Source organism: Sarcophilus harrisii, chromosome 5 (genome assembly GCF_902635505.1).
Source record: "Sarcophilus harrisii chromosome 5, mSarHar1.11, whole genome shotgun sequence".
Taxonomy (NCBI): Eukaryota; Metazoa; Chordata; class Mammalia; order Dasyuromorphia; family Dasyuridae; genus Sarcophilus; species Sarcophilus harrisii.
Genome location: NC_045430.1, coordinates 181,690,682 through 181,714,016, shown reverse-complemented (window position 1 = coordinate 181,714,016; position 23,335 = coordinate 181,690,682).

Genomic DNA, 23,335 nt, shown 5'->3' with positions numbered 1-23,335 from the left:
CTTGTGTTCTAAATTTTTTCCCTTTTTTCCCTCTCCCTTCCCCTAGACAGCAAGTAATCCAATATATGTTAAACATATGTAATTTTTCTGTATATATTTCCACAATTATCATGCTGCACAAGAAAAATCGGATCAAAAAAAGATTTTAAAAAACCAAAATGAAAGCAAACAACCACAAAAAAGTGAAAATACTATGTTGTGGCCCACAATCAGTCCTCTGTTCTCCCTCTGGAGACAGATGGCTCCCTTCATCATAAGATCATTGGAACTGGCCTGAATCACCTCACTGTTGAAAAGAGTAATGTGCATCAGAATTGATCTTTATATAATCTTGGTGTTGCAATGTACAATGATCTCTTGGTTCTGCTCATTTCACTTAGCATAAGTTCATGTAAGTTTTCTAGGCCTTTCTGAAACCATACTGTTGACTGTTACTTTCTTTAAAAAAAAAATTATTTATTTACAAAGCATATGCTTGGGTAATTTTTGCAACATTGACCCTTGCAAAACCTTTTGTTCCAAATTTTCCCCTCTTCCCCCTCCCCCAGGCTGGCAGGTAGTCCAATACATGTTAAATATGTTGAAAAATATGTTAAATCCAATATATGTATACATGTCTATACAGCCACCTTGCTGCACAAGAAGAATCAGATCAAAAAGAAAGGAAAAGAAAAACTGAAAAAGAAAACAAAATGCAAGAAAATAACAACAGAGAGAGTGAAAATGATGTGTTGTGTTCCACAGTCAGTTCCCATGGTTCTCTCTCTGGGTGTAGCTGGTTCTCTTCATCACTGAACAAGTGGAACTGGTTTGAATCCTTTTACTGTTGAAGATGGCCACATCCATCAGAATTGATCATTGTATAGTTTTGTTGCCGTGTATAATGATCTCCTGGTTCTGCTCGTTTCACTCAGCATCAGTTCATGTAAGTCTCTCCAGGCCTTTCTGAAGTCATTTTGCTGTTTGTTTCCTACAGAACAATAGTATCCCATAGCATTCATATACCATAATTTATTGAGTCATTCTCCATTTGATGGGCATCCCTTCAGTTTCCAGTTTCTGGCCACTACAAACAGGGCTACCATAAACATTTTGGCACATGTTGGTCCCTTTCCCTTTTTTAGTATCTCTTTGGGATATAAGCCCAGTAGTAACATTGCTGGGTCAAAAGGTATGCACAGTTTGATAACTTTTTGAGCATAGTTCCAAACTGCTCTCCAGAATGGTTGGGTCCATTCACAGTTCCACCAATAATGTATCAGTGTCTCAGTTTTCCCACTGCTGACCATTTCTTATAGAACAATAATGAGAATTTATATCCTAAAGGAGGAAAACAACATAAATAAATGGCTACATAGGGGATAGGGACTAAATCTGTGATTTCATTGTTACAGGGAAGTTCCAGTAAGGAAAACTCTCTTTACCAATGTAGATTGACATTTTTTTCATACAATTTAAGAGTCTTGAAGCACAGATGAAAGTAGAAATAACAAGGTTTGACAGAAACTGTATATGTTGGTTGAACAGAGTCAAGACAAAACCAAGGTTTCATTAGGTTTAAAAATATTGAAAAATTATGGACAGACACCTTACTTGCCTCACCAGCATCCATGAACTGTCAAGAGATCTAAGGAAAGTGCCCTAGCACATTTTGTACACTTTCTATGGAAGAATTACAGTCATGAAGAAGAGTCATAAAAAATGGGAGTTTATGGGTAAATTGTGATCTGCCCCATTGGCAGATGATCAGTGAGATCACTTTATCATTCTGTAAGATGAAATCATTCAAAAACTCTTATCACCTCATATAATTTTCCATCTCGATGCATGACTTCATTATCCCTTGCCTAGTTAAAGTGTTTCTACTGTTTTTTCATCTTCTGTCTATGTGTCTCCCCCATTAAATTGTGATCTCTTTGAGGGCAGGGGTGATGTTATACCTTTCTTGGTAACTCCAGCTCTTAGCACAGTGCCTGGCACATAATAGTGACTTAATACATGCTAATTGATTTTGACTCTGAAGATATAAGCTTAATAACTGTCTAAAGATAATATACAAAAAGGAGTAAAACAAAATTTTTAGAATTACATGAATTAGTAAATATCATACAAAGAAAATGTAATTTTGTGTACTGTGCCTTAACTATTCTGCCTCCCTCATTTATATTCTTTCCTGTTCCATTAATTCCTTCCATGAAAAAAAAATGCCCCTCTCCCTTACCTTAAAAACCAAGAAATACATTTTCTATCGGACCTGTATAACATGTCTTAAGTCTGTTCCTTCTGTTCAAGTCCTCCATTGATGTTGACCTGCACGTTGTACAAGAATGTTGTAATGAGCCTCCCCCAGCCTTACCACCACGGTCTTATACATCACTGTTAGATTAGTCTTCTTACAATGCAACTCTGTCCACATCAGTCTGCTTAAAAATGGTCACTGTGTTCCTATCACCTACTGGACTTCTGGAATAAAGTCCAACTTTCTTTGCCTCATATTAAGGACCTCCAAATTTGGCTCTGACCTACTTTCTCTCTTATTACTCTCCTTCAAAAACCTGATAGGTCAGCTAAGTTGGTAAAAAAAAAAAAATTGACCAATCTCCCATCACACTTCAAAGAAAAAAGCAGGATAAAGTCAAGAATAGGCATTAACAACAAACACTCTCAACAGGTAAGGTTAGAGCCAAACCACTTACCAACTACTTTTGCTCCCAGGTCAAAAAGTTTCCTGATTTGGGTCCAACAACTCTGCTGTCCATCTACTTTTCAAGCTCGAGAACTGGAATTACATGTCCAATGCTAGAGGAATACTTTAATTGCCATGCAAAATAGTCACTGCTGTTCACTGAAGAAAGGCTCATTGTGTCTTTAGTAGCTGGAAGGTAGTCTAGGACTGCTTTCCCAGGAAGAACCACTTAGAGCTACATCAACTGCTACAGTAATTCCTAAGATGTAGCCTCTACAAAGGAAGAGGAGAAATCTCAAAATCCTCCTACCCCAGAAAGGTAATGATACATCACATTATTTCCTTTATTACCACCTCCACCCTATATGCTTATCAACTTTAAAACCCTTATCTTTGGGTCTTGAGGTAGAGGTCCTGACTTAAAACCTTTTCTCACTACCAGAGTGATATGGATTAAGTCATTTAATTTTCATTTATTTTCCACATCTGTGAAATGAAAGACTTGGACCAACTGGCCTCTGAGTCCCTTCTGGGTCTAAGTCTGACTGGATCTATAACAAATTTGTTATACAACCTGAACTGGGCCTTCAATGATGTCCACTAGACATCTTAAACTCAATACATCCAAAACAGAAATAATTATCTTTGCCTTTAAAACCTTCCTCTCATCTCCTAACTTTCGTATCCTGTAGAGGGCAACAGCATCTTCCCAATCCCTCAGATTTGCAATTTGGGATTTATGCACAACTCCTTGTATCTCTCACTCCCCAATCCAATGTGTTGTCAAGGTCTTACCTTTGCACCATCACATATAGGCTCTCTTCTTTCCTCTGGCACTGCCATCACTCTGATACAGGTCCTCATCGCCTTGTGCTTGGCTTATTACGGTAGCCAAGAGAGTAGGTTCTATCTGCCTCAAGGCTCTCCTCACTCCAATCCATTCTCCATTTGGTCATCAAAATGATTTTCCTAAAGCTCAGGTCTTTACGGGACAAGGGGGTGGGGAGGAGACTCAGTTGAACTCCAATGTCTCCCTATTACCTCTGGGAACAAATACAAAATCCTCCATTTGGCTTTCAAATATCTTTATAATCCCCTCTTACTTTTCCACTCTTCTTACGTTTTACTCTTTGTCTAGTTGTCATTTCATGAACAAGATGCTGGATCTCTCAGTTCCAGGCATTTTCTCTTCTTCCTTAGTTTCCTTTAAGTCCCATCTAAAATTCCTTCTATTATAGGAAGTCTTTCCCAACCCTTTTAATTCTCGTGCCTTTCTTCTGATAATTCTTTTCCATTTATCCTGTATATAGCATTTCTGTATGTTTCTTTACTTTCTTATCTTGTTAGAGTGTGAGTTCCTTAGACAGGGATTGTCTTTTGCTTTTTGTTGTACCCCTATTGTTTAGTATATGTCCAGAACATAGTTGGCACTTAATGTTTATTGATAGATACATTTCAGAGACAAGTAATTCTAGATACTTAGATATCTTAAATATGCTCTTAAATATGATTTTAACCCAACCAATTTAAAAAGTAGTAAAGATTAAAGACTTCTGTATAACTCAATGCCCTTATTTGTAAAATGCAAGGGTTGGAACAGATCATCTCTGATTTTTAAGGTGCTTTACAGTTCAGAAGTTTTAAACTTCTATATCCTATATTATAGGCTAAGACTACTTCTACAACTTTAAGGTCCTTCCAGATGGTCTTACAATTCAGTCAGGATTATAGCACAGATCATCCAGTCCCAACTCTATACAAGTCCCATTGAATCAGATGCTTAAGAAATATTAAACTGAAACACTATCTAAAGATGGCTTGCCAGACATAGCTCCCAAGAGAGCAAAGTAGGGAGAAGGCCTCCTCTGTTCCTCTGGCTCTTTGCTTGCTTGGGTGGGGGGCTCAAGGGAATTTCATTCCTGGAATTGCTTACCAAGCCTTGCCACTATGTCCCAAATGTTTCCACTTTCTTATCCTCTGAACTTTAGACTATATTTCTGTACACACTATAAGAGCTAATGTTTGCTTGTTTTCAAGGAAGCTGAACCCCTATCTCAACCCTGCCTTTTTGGATCTTTTAAATAAAATGCCAAGACCATGACATTTCTTCAGCAGCTGAGCCCTTGTTTTATTGGAAATAAGTTTTCATCAGCCAATTGATTTGATACTTCATTTTGTCATGCGCACATACATGCGTATGTATATTGTTTGTTGAGTTATTTTTCAGTAGTATCTGACTTTTTGCAATCTTCTTTTGGGGTTTTCTTGGAAAAGATACTGGAATATTTTTTCATTTTCCTTTCCAGCTCATTTTACAGATGAGGAATTGAGGCAAGAAGATTAAATGACTTCTTCAGGACCACATAGCAAGGAAGTATTTGAGGCCAGATTTAAATTCCAGTAAGATAAATCTTCTGACCTGGCACTCTATCCAGTCTACCCACCTTGCTATCTATATATATACACATATGTTATATCTACATGCATATATCTGTATGTATACATGCACATATATTTACATGCATAAATGTTGATTTTTGCTTGAAGAAACTCAAAGGAATGAAGTAAAGTGACATTCATTTTAGCTATGATTCTAAAAAATCGTTACTATGATTGGGGAAAATGTGCCAGGAAGTAGATGGGGCCTTCAAGAGTGTGTTAGCAGAAGAAAAGGAAATGGATGCACATGATTGCATAATTGGAGATTATAGTAGTCACCTGTTCCTGTGAATTTCAGAAGGCGATTAAAGCTCTTGAAAGAGATTTGCAAGTGTTTAACAGGAGAGGGAAAGGTAACAAATTTTTATGAACTGGTTTACTTGATCCAAGTAAAATAGCCCAATCCAAGGTTCAAATAGCCAACTATTTGAAATAATTCAAAAATCAAAATCCAAATATCATATGAACAAAAACAGGGGAGGCATAAAAATGTATTCTGAATTGAGAAACCAATATGCACAGAGGAGAAATAAAATAACAGTGCAAGAAAACTGTCTTCAAATAATACTAATTTGCAAAATTGCACTGCAAAAATTCAACCTGAGGCATGGTCATTTTTATGGCCAAAAAATTTAAAACCCATCAGGCTTTTTCCATGGGCTCTGCTGCCGACTCTGACTATTACTCTTCTGTTATTTTGCATTTATTTTGTACATAGAGGACACACACACACACACACACACACACACACGCCACATACTTGTTTTCTCCCCCATTGGATAGTGAGTTTTTTGAGAGAAGGAACCAGTTTTATATATATATTTGTTATGTAACTGTTTTCTCCTCCACTTTGGGCACTGGGGTCTTTTTCAGTACCTAAATGGAATCTCACTCCCACATGCCCTGCCCTTCCTCCCACAGACTAGCCCAGGTTTAAATGATTCTGTCAGGCTGTAGCCATTCAAAACCATTGGTGAGGGCGGCTCAAGAACCCTCAACAATGTACTTTCTTTTCTTAGCCATAAGATACAAGTAATTCAGAGCAGAAGCATTTATTGAAATGTCAAAATAAGAAAGTAGCAAATGAACATTTTCTCCACAAACTTAGGATATACTGTCACAGTTGGTAAAAAGAGTGGCTATATCTGATGAATATTAATGAAGAGATATCCACATAGGTATATGTGGCCAAATCATAAACATGGAAGAATATATATGCAGTGAACATGTGTGTCAGGGCACATGCATAGAGAACCAATTTATCTCCCAAGCTACCAGTGTCTTCTGTTAACTCAGACAATCTTATTTAGGATGAGAAATTTCTCATACCTCCTATTTAATTTCCTTGTTCTGAGCTTACCTGTACCCATTTTGGGTGGAGAGAAACTCTAGAAGAAACCCTTCTGTCAAAGAAACTCTAGAAAGATTACTTTAGCTTTTCTTCTTCTTGGTATTCCTTGAGACTTCCATGCAAATGAAAATAAAGGGAAAGGCAAAGAAAAAAAATTGAGATAAATGGGTGGTGATGGGCTGTCCCTCTACTTGGTAGCAAAATATTTTGAAGGTACCTTATTTCCCAGATCAAAGGCCTGAATTGTAATACTTCACTTTCCCTACCTCAGTTATCTTGCATTAGTTTCCCTGAATTATAATATCTCAGTTTTTCTGAGTTAGTATAAGTCCAAACCTCCCCTTCCTGGCCATTAGGACTGAGAGAATTAGGGCCTCAGTGCTCTGGCCACTCTCACATTCCAAAAAGTCAAAACTCCAGATGGCTTATCTCAAATACCTGGATGGCACTCAGTATCTTTTTGGCTCAGACTTCCTGTCTCCTGCTTGATCACCTTCTTGACCCCCAACTTATCAGACTTTATGGTCCTTACTAAAATTATGACTTATTAAATGTTTCTCCCCCCCCCTTGCCTTTGTTTCCCTGATAGTTGGAGCCCTATAACAGTCTCTGGAATTAATTGCTGGATGCTGGATGCTGGATGCTTTGAGACAAGAGTCCCATTCAGCCAATTAGTCCAAACTCTCCACTATTAAAATATTAAAAACCTAATCTCTGTCTTGTAAGCAGGTTGTATCTTAAACTTGGTATAACAATAATCAGGATATCATCCTCTGGCAAAGAGTATTGCTTGGATCAGCACTAGGTATTCACTGAGGGAGTTAGCTCCTCTTATTTCCCAAGGCTGTCCATCACATGTTTATAATTGTCCCTTGTTCTGATATGTACTGCACTACTATTCCCATCATAGAAATCTGGTTCTGTGCCCTACAGGTTAGCCATGACTCCTTCAAATCTGAGATAACAACTATTCCCATGGTACCAGAGAACATTTGAATTGTCCCAAAAATGCTAATCATGAGAACTGTCTCAAGATCTAAGAATGATTGTGTTATGGATCAATCCCTTTCATGGATGTAAGTGGTCCCAATATCAGCAGTTTTAAGCCCTCCTGCTTTGGAGGTGGGCTTCCACCTGCAGGTGTCATTTTCTCACGTAATTAAACTTCTGTTTGTGTCCTGACTCTCCTGTCTGTAGCTTGCTTTGTGCAATTTGGGCCACCCATAGGTTAGAGACTGGTTCTAGCTGATATTGGTATTCTTTGTTTCACATGCCTTTCTTTATTATTGACAAATAGCCAACATCAAGTTTCCCAGACTTTGAGCTGCCCTTAAAGTTTTTGTTCATTTCATTAGTGTGAAAACTGCCAGAAGCAACTCAGATCATAAGATCCAAAATGCAGGGTTTTTGCTTTTCTTAAATTCACAGTAAATAAATTCTACTTTACATAAGTAGAATAAATCAATTCTATTTTATATTTATTCTGAAAGAAAACCCCATTCCAAAAAACCCATCTATGTTAATTTTGCTGTACAATAATGTGTGCTGTCTGTATCTCTGTCTCTTTGTTTCTCTCTCTGTCTGTCTGTTTCTCTGTCTCTGTCTCTCTTTCATCTTTCCCCTTGGCTTTGTGCTCTGTGGCCTTCCACTCCTCCACCAAAAATCAAACAAATCTAATAAAACCCTTCCAAGTGAAGGGAGAGAGATCACTGCAGCCATGTCTGGATATGTGATTAGTTTGAGACTGGCACTAAGACAAGAGACTTTTGCCCTATCATTCCACCTGCTGGCAACTCCAGCCTCCTTGAATATGCTTTCTGTCCTTGGCCCCCATGTGTCCACCTCCTTTTCTCACTTCTCTGTTCTCAGTCTCCACATGACCTTGAACATTACACCAATCCCCTCCCTCCACAGTTTTGTGGGTCCCCTTCCTTCCTACTTACCCCTCTTCCCAATATCCTCAAGGAAATTTGCATTAGTAAAAAAAACTGCCTTATATAGAGAGCTGTGGGATGGTTCAATTACTTAAATCGAAAATTGTTGGTATAGAAACTGAGATCAAAAGACTTTAAGCAATTGGCCTAAGACCAAATAGCCAACTAGTATCTGAGGAAAGATTTGAATCCAAGACATCTTGAGACCAAGGCCAGATTTCTCCCTGTTATGCCAAAGATTCTCCCTAACTTCATTCACAGTCTTAAAGACTTGTAGTTGATCATTCTGGAGAGCAATTTGGAACTATGCCCATAGAGCTATCAAACTGTATGTCCCCTTTGATCCTGGAATATCTCTACTGGGCCTGTTTCCCAAAAATCATAAAAAAGGGAAAAGGACCCACATGTGCAAAAATGTTTGTAGCAGCCATTTCTGTAGTGACAAAAATTGGAAACTGAGTGGATGCCCATCAGTTGGGGAAATGACCGAATAAGTTACAGTTTATGAATTTTATGGAATATTGTTGTTATATAAGAAATGATCAGCAGCATTATCTTATATGAATTCACATGAACTGATACTAAGTGAAGTGAGTAGAACCAAGAGAACATTATACACAGTAACAACAAGATTATGTGATGATCGACAGTAATGGACTTGACTCTTCAACAATGAGATGATTCAGGCCAATTCAAATAGACTTGTGATGGAGAGAGCCATCTGCACCCAGAGAGAGGACTGTGGGGGCGGAATGTAGATCACAATATAGTATTTTCACCTTTTTTTATTGTTGTTTTCTGCTTTTTGTTTTCTTTCTCATTTTTTCCTTTTTGGCCTGATTTTTCTTGTACAACATGATAATTATGGAAATATGTATAGAAAAATTGCACATGTTTAACCTATATTGGATTGCTGTATAAGGAAGGGCATAGGGAGAAGGGAGGGAGAAAAAAATTGGAAAACAAAATTTTGCAAGGATGGATATTGAAAACTATGCATATATTTTGAAAGTAAAAATCTAAAAATAAGAGATAGTTGAAAAACTCATAATTCGGCAGTCGGCCTGAAGATGAGTTTTTCCAAGCTTAACTAGACTGGTTAACTCAGACCATCTAAGCATGCAGTCTGTCTCCTACTCAAAGATTTCCCAGCTTGGTAGGATATTTCAGAGCTTATGATTTTTAAGCATAACCTTGTAAAACATAGTGACCTTCACCCAATGATGAGGCATCAGAGAAGGCTGTTAGTAGGATTTCTTATACATAGTAGGCATTTAATAAATGTATGTTTATATTCTGAATTGAATTGAATTGCCATTCCCCAATGCTAGTTTCCCAGGACCATGCATTTGTGGCATCCTCCTGTGCCTCACAGATAAATCTTCTTTGTCAAGGATGAGAGTAAAAGATTCAGAAAAAGTACTTTATTCAAAACCAAACCCCCACTGGCTTATTTTTTTTACCTATATTATCCCAATAATTTCTCTAATCCTGTTGTCATGAAATCATTAAAAATCTCATTTTAAAAGCCTTAAATTTTCTTTAAAAAACATTCTTCAAAAAATAAAGCTCTATAGTAAAGATAGCAGCTCTTTCAGTAAGCAGTTTCTATGAAGACAGTTTATAAAAGTTGTAAATTGTTAGGGAGTTAATAAGGGAATTCATTGTTTGCAAAATAAGATATTGATCAAAAGGAAGAGAGGAAGGTTGAAGAAAATATTCTCAAAAAGAAAAAAAAAACTTGAAAAGATTAGAAGCAGTCAGGTGGAGAAAAACCTGGGATTGGAAAGAATTGATCATTAGTGGTTTCATGTAAAAGTGTTTAGATGCCCTAAGCAGCTGTAATCTTTCTTCTTTCCATTGTATGAAAGAAATGAAAGAGGAAATCTGAGGGAGCTAGAAACTGGGAGCTCATGTCAGTGGCAGCTGTGAAGGGGGACAGACATGAGTTCTTCAGTTCTTAAACTGTTGCACACAGAGGCAAGAGTTATGGGAAATTTGAAGGAATTTTGACTCTAAACTGAACTGATTATGAGATAAGGATATAGGGTAATAAGAAAGAAGCATTCTAAACAAGTCTAAGAATAAGATTAATATGAAACTAAGCAAGGATTGAGATCAGTGAAGGATTAATGAGAGAGGAACTAAACTATACCTCATGCTTGTATTCTGAAAAAAAATAAACATTGCTCTCTATAAAACTCTTTAACTATCATCTCTATAGAAATGATCCTCAGAACTATATATTTGGGGAGGTGGAGCCAAAATGGTGGAGAAGACACGTGCATCATTCTAATCTCCTTTCCTACCCTCACTACTAATTACCAAATTCAGCCTCAGAAATAGTGCTTGACTGGTAAATTTCATGAATACTGGGAGTACAACAAATTACCACCAAAGATAATTTGGAAGATTGCTAGAAAAGGTTTGTCCTGATTGCCCAAGCAGGCCAATGCAGGCAGGGAGGTAAAATGCAGAGGCTAGCACACTGAGCAGACAGGGGCAGGGGCAGTCTCCACGGGTGGAGAATTTACAGCGAGGATTCTACCACAGGTTAGCTCTTCTGCTTTGGTTGCAAAGCAGTAAAGCAGCAGAAAAGTTACAAAAAGGCCAAAGGTAGAGTGTACTCCAAAAAATGCCAGAATCCAACAGAATCTGGCTACACCCACTAGAAGTGGCTCAGCACAGATCACAGCACAACTATGCAGCCACATTTTGTAGCATGGGGCTTTTGCCCCAGGGCAACTATAAATCTGCACAGCAGGGGAATCTGCCCAGGACAGCCACAAATCTGCACAGTGGGCAGGCTCTGTCTGGGGCAATAGAATTTCCTTGCTGTGGTTCCCAGGGCAGAAACACTTCCAGTGTGGGGCTCTTCCCAGGGCAGAGTTACTTCCACTGTTTGGGGCTTTTTCCGGGGCACCTCCCAGCTCTGCCACTCTTAGCAGCCAGTTGGCAGGACAGTTACTGTCCATATATCTATCCCTACTCTGCAGAGAAAGCTGGTAATCTCCTTGCTCTAAAGGCAGATGTTCAGGGCCTTTAAAAAAAGTGAGTAAAAAAGCCAAGCATACACTAACCTTTGATAGCTTCTATACAGAATGAGAGCAGGTTTTCAACCCCAAGGAGACTACTAGCAAACAGTCTCCAGACAAAACCCCAAAGGGGGATGTAACCTGTCCCCATCACACAAGGCTCTCCTAGAAGAAATTATAAAAGATCTTAAAAGAGAGCTAGAAGAAAAATGGAGGAAAGAAAGAGAAGCTCTGTAAGAGAGTCTAGAAAGGCATATAATTCACTTAAGGAAAAATTTGATAAAGTGGAAAAAGAAAACAATTTCCTGAAATGTGAATTGGAAAAAGTAAAGAACTTCCAGGGAAACAGAATTTGTGAATTGGAAAAGACAAAGAACTCCCAGGAAAGTAGGATTTGTGAATTGGAAAAGATAAAGAACTTCCAAGAAAGTAGGATTTGTGAATTGGAAAAAGAAAATAATTCAGTAAAAAAAAAAATTAGTGAAATGGAAAAAAAAATTCCATACAGCAAAACAACTCATTTAAAAACTCAATTGGACATATACAAAAAGAAGTAAAAAAAGCTAATGAAGAAAATAACTTATTAAAAATCAGAATTGAACAATTAGAAATGAATGATTCATTGAGACATCAAGAATGATTTCCTGTAAAATAGTGTCTAGGCTCTTTTTTTTTCCATCATAATTTTCAGGAAGTCCAATAATATTCTGATTATCTCTCCTAGATCTATTTTCCAGGTCTATTGTTTTTCCAAGTAGATATTTAATGTTTTCCTATTTTTCATTTTCAAAAATCATCAAAGAGAACTGTCCAGTTATAAAAAAATCAGAAAGTAAAATAGGTATTGAAAAATTTCATCAAACACCTTCTAAAAAAGACCCTAAAATAAAAACTCCAAGGAATATTGTGGCCAAATTTCAGAAATATCAGATTAAGGAAAAAATATTACAAGCAGCCAGGAAAAAACAATTCAAATACTGAGGAGCCACAATAAGGATCACTCAGGATCTAGCTGTTTCCACATTAAAGGATCAAAAAGCCTGGAATCTGATATTCTGAAAGGCAAAAAAACTTGGAATGCAGGCAAAAATAAACTACCCAGATAAGGTGAGCATTTTCTTCCAGGGAAGAAGATGGACATTTAATAAAACAGGTGAATTCCATTAGTTTCTAATGAAAAAAACAGAACTATATGACTCAAGAGAAGCAGAAAAAGATAAAAAGAACTCTTGAGAACTGTATTTCTGTTGTGGACATACATAATGAGTGCATGTATAATTTGATATTACTGATATAATATAAAAAGGGGAAGTAGAAATGGAAAGGGGATAGTGTCAGAAAAAGGGAAAAGGGGAGATAAAAAAAGGAAACTACATCCCATGAAGAAGAAAAGGAAACCTATCATTTCTGAGGGAATTTATGGAGGGGGAGGAATATTGTGTAAACCTTACTCTCATCAGATTTGGCTCAGAGAGAAAATAATTGACATATTTGGTTGACAGAGAAACTTCTCTCACCTAATCAAAAAGTGGGAGAGGAAAAGGGAAAAGGAAAAGAGCAATAAGGGAAAGGTATAAGAAAGGGGAAGGGATTCAAAGGGGGTGGGAGGGATTCTAAAGAGAGAGAGCTGAGTGAGGCAAGTGGTGTCCATAAGTTTAATACTGGGGAAGGGAGTAAAGTGGGGGGAGGGGGTAAGAAAAAGAAAAGCAAAATCTGGGAATAATAAGATGACAGGAAATAGAGAATTAGTAATTTTAACCATAAATGTGAATGGGATGAACTCTCTCATAAAGCAGAGGTGGATAGAAGACTGGGTCAAAAGCTAGAATCCTACAATATGTTGTTTACAGGAAATACATTTAAAGCAGGGAGATACATACAGAGTAAAGGTAAAAGGCTGGAGCAGAATCTACTATGCTTCAGGTGAAGTCAAAAAAGCAGGGGTAGCCATCCTTATCTCAGATCAAGCAAAAGCAAAAATTGATCTAATTAAAAGAGATAAGGAAGGAAACTATATCTTGCTAAAGGGTAGCATGGACAATGAAGCAATATCAATATTAAACATATATGCACCAAGTGGTATGGCATCTAACTTGATAAAGGAGAAGTTAAGAGAGTTGCAAGAAGAAATAGACTATAGTCTATTTCTATAACTATAGTTAGTGGGAGATCTCAACCTTGCACTCACAGAATTAGATAAATCAAACCACAAAACAAATAAGAAAGAACTTAAAGAGGTAAATGGAATATTAGAAAAGTTAGGTATGATAGAATTTTGGAGAAAACTGAATGGTGACAAAAAGGAGTATACTTTCTTCTCAGCAGTTCATGGAACCTATACAAAAATTGACCATATATTAGGACATAAAACCCTCAAAATTAAATGCAGAAAGGCAGAAATAGTAAATGCATTCTTTTCAGATTGCCATGTAATAAAAACAACATTCAACAAAAAGCGAGGAGTAAATAAACCAAAAGATAATTGGAAACTAAATAATTTCATTCTAAAGAATGATGGAGTGAAACAGCAAATCATAGACACAATTAATAATTTCATCCAAGAGAATGACAACAATGAGACAACATATCAAAATTTGTGAGATGCAGCCAAAATGGTAATAAGGGGCAATTTTATATCTTTAGAGGCTTACTTGAATAAAATAGAGAAAGAGAAGAAAAAGAAGAATTGGGCTTGCAACTTAAAAAGCTACAAAAAGACCAAATTAAAAATCTCTAATCAAATACTAAACTTGAAATTCTAAAATTAAAAGGAGAAATTTATAAAATTGAAAGTAAAAAAAACTATTGGATTAATAAATAAAACTAAGAGTTGGTTTTATGAAAAAAAACAATAAAATAGATAACCTTTTGGTAAATCTGATTAGAAAAAGGAGAGAAGAAAACCAAATTATTAGTCTTAAAAATGAAAAGGAAGAACTTTCCACCAATGAAGAGGAAATTAGAACAGTAATTAGGAGTTACTTTGCCCAACTTTATGCCAATAAATTTGGTAACCTAAATGAAATGGATGACTACCTTCAAAAATATAGGCTTCCCAGATTAACAGAGGAGGAAGTAAATTACTTAAATAGTTCCATTTTAGAAAAAGAAATAGAACAAGTTATTAATCAACTCCCTAAGAAAAAATCCTCCAGATCAGATGTATTTACATGTGAATTCTACCAAACATTTAAAGAACAATTAATTCCAATATTATATAAACTATTTGAAAAAATAGGGAATGAAGGACTCCTACCAAATTCCTTTTATGACACAGACATGGTACTGATACCTAAACCAGGTAGGTTGAAAACAGAGAAAGAAAATTATAGACCAATCTCCCTAATGAATATTGATGCTAAAATCTTAAATAAAATATTAGCAAAAAGATTACAGAAAATCATCCCCTGGATAATACATCATGACCAAGTAGGATTTATACCTGGAATGCAGGGCTGGTTCAATATTAGGAAAACTATTAGTATAACTGACCATATTAATAATCAAATTAGCAAAAATCATATGATCATCTCAATAGATGCAGAAAAAGCATCTGATAAAATCCAACATCCATTCCTATTAAAAACACTTAAGAGTATAGAAATAAATGGACTTTTCCTTAAAATAATCAGTAGCATCTATTTAAAGCCATTAGTAAGCATCATATGTAATGGGGACAAACTGCAACCATTCCCAATAAGATCAGGAGTGAAACAAGGTTGCCCACTATCACCGTTACTATTCAATATTGTATTAGAAATGCTAGCTTTGGCAATAAGAGTCAAGAAAGAGATTAAAAGATTTAGAGAACCCCAGAGATTCTATTAGAAATAATCCCCACCTTTAGCAAAGTTGCAGGATACAAAATAAACCCACATAAATCATCAGCATTCTCATATATCACTAACAAAATCCAACAGTTAGAGTTACAAAGAGAAATTCCATTTAAAGTTAACTGCCCATAGTGTAAAATATTTGGGAAGCTATCTGCCAAGGGAAAGTCAGGAACTATAAGAGCAAAATTACAAAACACTTTCCACACAAATAAAGTCAGATCTAACCAATTGGAAAAACATTAAGTACTCTTGGATAGGTCGAAAAAATATAATAAAGATGACAATACTACTTAAAAATCTGTTTATTTAGTGCTATACCAATCAGATTCCCAAGAAACAATTATATTGGCCTAGAAAAAATAACAACAAAATTCATCTGGAAGAACAAAAGGTCAAGACTTTCAAGGGAACTAATAACAAAAAAAATCAAATGAAGGTGGCCTAGTTGTACCAGATCTAAAACTATATTAGAAAGCAGCAGTTACCAAAACTATTTGGTATTGGCTAAGAAATAGACTAGTTAATCAGTGGAATAGGTTAGGTTCAAAGGATAAAATAGTCAATAACTTTAATAATCTAGTGTTTGACAAACCCAAAAACCCCAGCTTTGGGGATAAGAATTCACTGTTTTACAAAAACTGCTGGGAAAATTGGAAATTGGTATGCAGAAACTACGCATTGACCAACACTTAACACTGTACACCAACATAAAATCAAAATGGGTTCATGATCCAGGCATAAAGACTAAGATTATAAATAAATTAGAAGAACATAGGATAGTTTACCTCTCAGACCTGTGGAGGAGGAAGAAATTTGTGACCAAAGAAGAACTAGAGATCATTATTGATCACAAAATAGAAAATTTTGATTATATCAAATTGAAAAGCTTTTGTACAAACAAAACTAATGCAAACAAAATTAGAAGGGAAACAATAAACTGGGAAAACATTTTTACATTCAAGGTTCTGATAAAAGCCTCATTTTCAAAATATGTAGAGTATTGACTCTAATTTATAAGAAATCAAGCCATTCCCCAATTGATAAATGGTCAAAGGATATGAACAGACAATTTTCAGATGAAGAAATTGAAACTATTTCTAGCCATATGAAAAAAATGCTCCAAGTCATTATTAATCAGAGAAAAGCAAATTAAGACAATTCTGAGATACCACTACACACCTGTCAGATTAGCTAGGATGACAGGAAAAGATGATGCTGAATGTTGGAGGGGATGTAGGAAAACTGGGACAATGATACATTGCTGGTGGAATTGTGAATACATCTAGCCATTCTGGAGAGCACTTTGGAACTATACTCAAAAAGTTATCAAACTGTGTATACCCTTTGATCCAGCAGTGTTTCTCCTGGGCTTATATCCCAAAGAGTCCTTAAAGAAGGGAAAGGGACCTACATGTGCAAGATGTTTGTGGCAGCCTTCTTTGTAGTGGCCAGAAACTGGAAACTGAGTGGATGCCCATCAATTGGAGAGTGGCTGAATAAATTGTGGTATATGAATGTTATGGAATATTATTGTTCTGTAAGAAATGACCAGCAAGATGATTTCAGAAAGGCCTGGAGAGACTTACATGAACTGATGCTGAGAGAAATGAGCAGAACCAGGAGATCATTATATACTTCAACAACAATACCATATGATGATCAATTCTGATGGATGTGGCCCTCTTCAACAATGAGATGAACCAAATCAGTTCCATTTGTTCAATAATGAATAGAACCAGCTACACCCAGCGAAAGAATTCTGGGAAATGAGTGTGAACCACTACATAGCATTTCTAATCCCTCTATTTTTGTCCACCTGCATTTTTTATTTCATTCAAGGTTACATGTACATTATTTCAAAGTCTGATTCTTCTTATGCAGTAAAATGACTATATGGATATGTATACATATATTGTATTTAATATATACTTTAACATAATTAACATGTATTGGTCTACCCTGCCATCTGGGGAAAGAGGGTGGAGGGGAAAAAATTGGAATAAAGGTTTTGCAATTGTCAATGCTGAAAAATTACCCATGCATATATCTTGTAAATAAAAAGCTATTAAAAAAAACTATATATTTGGCTCTGCTATCTCACCTGAACCTAAGTCCTGTCTTACCAATTATCTATTGGATGTTTCAATTACATGTCTTAAACCTGGAAACATCTAAAACAAAACATATCTAAAATAGCACTCTCTTTCCTCCTAAATCCCCCTTTACAAATATTATCTCATTTGATCAATGACCATGGGAGATAGAGGCTATAATTACCTCTATTTAAGGTCATATAACTAGTATAAATATTTGAGATAGGAGTTAAAATTCAGGTCTTCCTGACTCCAGGGCTTCAACACCAAGTATCCAGGGGAATGTAAAGGGCAGCTAGGGGGTGCTTGTAATGCAGCGAGTACCAGGCCTGGAGTCAGGAATATTCATCTTCACGAGTTCAAATCCAGCCTCAGAAACTTACTAGCTGCATGACCTGGGTAAGTCCCTTAACCTTGTTTGCCTCAGTTTCCTCATCTGCAAAATGAGTTGGAGAAGAAAATGGCAAGCTACTCTAGTATCTCTGCCAAGAAAACTCCAAATGGTGTCATGAAGAATCGTGATTGAATGACTGATTGAAATGATTGAACAAGACAAGTGTATAGATAAGTATGAGATAAGGAAGGAATGACTTCACCGGGGAGACAGAACCTGACCTGAGTTTTGAAGGAAGATTCTTGTTGGAATGCATTTCAGATATATGAATGTTGTTTTCTCATGGCAGGGGGAATCATATTCAGAATCACAGATTTAGAGATAGGAGGAAGATTGGAAATTATACAGTCCAATATCCTCATTAAGTGACTTGCCCCAAATCACATAGATAGTAAGTAACAAGCAAAGAAAGATAGAATTTATACATGAACTGATGCTAAGTGAAATGAGCAGAACCAAGAGATCATTATATATGTCAACAACGATACTGTATGAAGATGTAATCTGATGGAAGTGGATTTCTTTGACAAAGAGACCTAATTCAGTTTCAATTGATCAATGATGGACAGAAGCAGCTACACCCAAAGAAAAAGCACTGGGAAATGAATGTAAACTGTTTGCATTTTTGTTTTTCTTTCTGGGTTATTTTTACCTTCTGAATCCAATTCTCCCTGTGCAACAAGAAAACTGTTTGGATCTGCACACATACATTGAATCTAGGATATACTAGGACATATTCAACATATATAAGACTGCTTGCCATCTAGGGGAGGGGGTGGAGGGTGGGAGGGAAAAATCGGAACAGAAGTGAGTGCAAGGGATAACGCTGTAAAAAAATTACCCTGGCATGGATTCTGTCAATAAAAAGTTACAAAAATAAATTGAGTGACATAAAAATCACACACAAAAAAGAAAGATAGAATTTAAACTTAGTTTCTCTGACTCTGCAGGATTTGATAAATAAAAGATATCCCTCCCCCGCCCCCCCAAAAAAACACCCAAGAAACCTGAGAAGATGTTTTAAAGCCAGATTATAGAGTCTTTAAAATCAGACTGAGAAGATCATATTTTGGAGATCACAAAAACTCACAAACACCATCTGCAGAGGTGTGAGGGGGATTGCAATCTATGTCTGTGGATATAGTACCCACACCAATGAATAGGGGTTTTATTGTGATTTGTTCTTTGCCTGGTTCTGTTCATTAAGTAAATTACTCTCTTCCATCTCCCTGAAAGCCTTCTCAGAGATGTTGGCTTTTCTCCTAAGTGGAGTATCTGGTAATGGTTCTATGATTATAGGCAGGAAGCAAGGCTATTGCTCAAGTACATGAACAATTTCTACCAGTTGAGAGCTATTTTGCCTTGCAAGGAGGAGGTCCTGATGGAGATTTTTAAAAAGTTTCAAGATTACTGGGCAGGACACCATGTTACAGATAACTTAACAAGTACAAATATATGTAGATATTACTGTGCAAGGCTTTTTGACTTCAGAGAGGTTTACCTGGGTATTCCTTGTGATGTTCCTTGGCAGCACGAATGGACTATCCCCAAATCATATAGCCTTCTCCCCTGCTACTATAAGATTCTACTGTACTTGTAGACAGGTAACTAACCAACTTATGGAAATTTGAGACTTTCAGGAAATTGCTGTCTCAATGTTTACATAGGATCAGTAATCACTTATGTTGGAATGAGTGGAAAAATGGTTCCCTGTTCTTTGTCTGCTATAAACAGATTTGTTTCAGTAGTGCCACAGTTCCCTTTAATTGTTCTGCCTCAGTTTCCTTGAATTGTTGCAATCCCCCCCCCCAATTCATTAGGACTGATATAACTCAGAGCTAGTTACTCTAAGGCAGTGGTTCTCAAACCTTTGTTCTCAGTATCTTCATGTTGTTAAAAAAAACTATTGAGGATCTGTTCAAAGAGTTTTTGTTCACATGGGTTATATTTATAGCTATTTACTATATTAGAAATAAAAAGTAATTTTGAATTTGTAGACTCTCTGAAAGGGTTTCAGAGACCCCAACCATTCTTTGGACTACACTTTGAGGACCACTGCTCTAAGGTTATAAATTGTAAATGTATGAACTCAAGAGAAGGAGGAGTTCAGACTTCCTGACTCCTAATTCCTCCCAAGTTATCAAGAATTTATGGTCCTACCCCCCAACCTGTCAAAACTGGATTGATGGTCACTGCCTGGAGATTCCTGCTCACCAGAGTTTGGACTCCATCCCCCCTGCCTTAGTTTAGCTACCTGAGCTAATAGCTATAAAATGTCATTGAAAACTCACATTCGATGCTGGATACTTTGGATATCAGCCCTGGGGGCATCATGCCCCCAGCACAATATCTCCCTCTCAGAAATCCAAATGAAATATTAAAAACTCTCTAATCTCTATCTTGCCTCAGTTTCTCTGGCATTACACAATATCTCAGCATCCTTGATTTCACTGGTTTAGGCAATGAGATGTTAGGAGTTTTTGTGACATTCCAAATTTTTTATCAACTAGTGGTATACCTTTTCTCAATAAATCAGCCAACTAATCAACAAGAAAGGATTCTTAAGTGCCTATTATTAAGTACCTAAGTAGCACTAACAGATACTATTATGACCTAGGCACCTAGGGTACAAATACTACAACAAATTTAGCAATCCTTACTCTAAAGAAGCTTACATTATATCAGACAATTAAAAATGTACAAAATGTATACAAAATGAATAATAAATAGTCAAATACAAGGGCATTAGAAAGTTAGGGAACTTGAAGTAAGTATCTCTTTATAATGGCTAATCTAATTGTTTAAATGGGGAGGGCTGCAAATCACTGGCTACCTTGAGGTTAGGGATAACACAGTTGATGAGGGCTCTAGGTAAAGGTAGAGAAAAGACACTCTATTTCCTTTAGGATACAGAGTGAGGGTGGGGGGAAAGGAGAATTTCAGGAAAAGGAGACATAATATGCCCAACTCTGAGAGAGCATTCTTTGTTACACACAGTTGTCTTTTATATTCTAATTTATTCTAGAATCATGAAATGGGCATGGAAGCAACATATAGTACTCTAATTTCCTCAGCATTCATTAAAGTAATAATAAGTCAGTCAATTGCACTGTTATCAACACTATTCACTCTTGATCAGATGTTGTTTGGCTCTTGTTCTAAATGTTAAAATGTCAGTTCTAGGAGCAGGAGCTAGCATGTTTTCTGCTTATCTACAAGTCCTCATATCACTCTTTAACTGCCCCCATCTTAAGAGTTGGGACATCAGAGAAGTTTCCCCCAGTGTCTTTGATATTGAACAAGTCCCTCAATCTGCTTCCACAGAGAAAGCAGGACTTAATACTTTGAGTCTGATATAGCTGATAAATTAGCTTTGAAATGAAATTAACTGGATCACAGGAATACAAGTGTAAATATGCGCTAGCCATGGTACTGAAAGTCTGTCAAAGAGAGCTCCAGACTTCAGAAAGGTGGGAGAAAAAGAAAGTTTCTGTGTAGGAATGATAGAACACTTTGACAAACCATTGTTTCAAGACCTTGTTCTGTAAAAAATGTGTTAGGGGTTGGGGGTGGGGGTATATGTTACTTTTAAGAGTAGATAAGTCTGTGAAAAGAGGCCAAACCGAGGAGCAGAAAAGGAAGCTGTTACTAAGGAGACCAATTGTATGCAAATGTAGGGTAAATATCAGAAAGGTTGAGGGGAAACTTAATTTTTAAAAAAAAGATTATGGAAATACTTTTTAATTGTAAAAGAACTATTTGGAGGATTCTTTCTCCTGAAATGTGTAGTCAAATAGATTGGGGGAGAGGAAGGAATAACTCTTTTCACTTTGGTAAAGCAACAGAAAGCCCTTTTTTCCCAAAATACAAAACCATACATACACACAGAAAGGCTTAGGTTAGTTACATATCTAGATAGTCAGAATTAAATTAGCAGAGCAATAGAGCCTGTTTTTCAGTATCTAGATAGTCAAAATCAAATTAGCAAAGCAATAATACCTATTATTCATTTGTTCAGTAGATTTGATTCTTCACGACCCTGAGTGCAGTTTCCTTGGCAGAGATAAAGGAATGATTTGCCAATTTCTTTACTTGCTCATTTTACAGATGAGGAAACTGAGGTAAACAGGACTAAGTGACTTTCCCAGGGTCATACTTCTTGGAAGTATCTGAGGCTAGATGTGAAATCAGGAAAAGTCTTCCTGACTCCAGGCCCAGCACTTGATGCACTATGGTACCACTTAGCATCCTTAGAATAACCTCAGATTGAAGAAGGGACCTCAAAATTCTAAAAATGCTTAAAGGAGAAAATCTCCTTCCACTCTGCCTCAGTTAAAGACCCCACCTGAGGGAAACAAGACAGTTTCATTCTGTTATCTAGGTGGGGTTGGTTCAGTCCTGAGCAAAAGAATTCCAACCCTATTCAATTAAAGATCTTCCATTCTATTCAAATTCCAGCTCAAGCTGAAACCCAGCTTGTAGATGAGCCAACTTGGGCTGTCCCAACCCCCACTAAGTCCCAATATAATGGCTTCCTTGAATGAAGGTCTTTTGCAGGTGGAACTTGGCAGCATTCTTTGCTGCCAGGACTTTTTGTCCGAGAACTGCATTCTCAATGCAAAACTCCATTTTCCAATAGATCTGCCACTATAGAAGTCAGTCTTTTGGTAAATTGATTTCTATCTAACAATAAACTTTCATTTTGCAACTAATAATTCGGAAATGAGTGAATTCTTTCCACTCCTAAAACCTGCAGCAGATTTAAAGGGGATTCTTAACAATTCTCTTATAGCCACTAATCTAAACTACTCAAACGGCATCAAGGTGATTAAAAAGTTTCCTGGCTGAGGTCTAATGCAGAAAAGAAGACATAGGCAGGTTGATTAGCAATGAAATTGGTTCAAGATCTCAAGGTTGTAGATACACCATGGACAATTTTATTCAATGTTAATTATATTGAGATGAAGCAATGACTTTAAAGTTAGAAGCTATTGAGAGAGTAGTAATCAGTATATTAAGTGTTTATGTTTCTATTCCAAACCACGTCACTGTGGGTGTAAAATATTTAAGACTATCATGCTTTTCTGATTATATATTGCTATGTGGCAAAAAACCTGGCCACATGTCTTCCATACTGACTACTCATTTGTTACTGTTGACTTCTCTGTCTGGAAATGTTATGCCACAGTTCTCTTTCATTGTCCTGACTCAGTTTCCCTAATTATCTTGACTCAGTTTCCCTAATTGTTCTGCTTCAGTTTATAATTGTTCTGCTGTCCTTCCAAACTACCCCTCCCTCTTAATCAGAATATTTGATAAGGATAAAAGATCTTATATTTTAGAATATCAGAATGCCTCTCCCTATCGCAAGCTATCAGAATATCAGATACTGTCTTATTAAGATGCCTCTCCCCACTCTGGGGAGTGGGTTCCCCCCTCCATTACATCATCCCATCTTCAGGGGCTCACATCACCTGTCAGAGTCCCATTCCTGCTCTCAGCACAATGACTCAGCCCCTGCCTCAGTCTATCCCCTGAGTCTGAGCCACATGTATATATGTCATTGA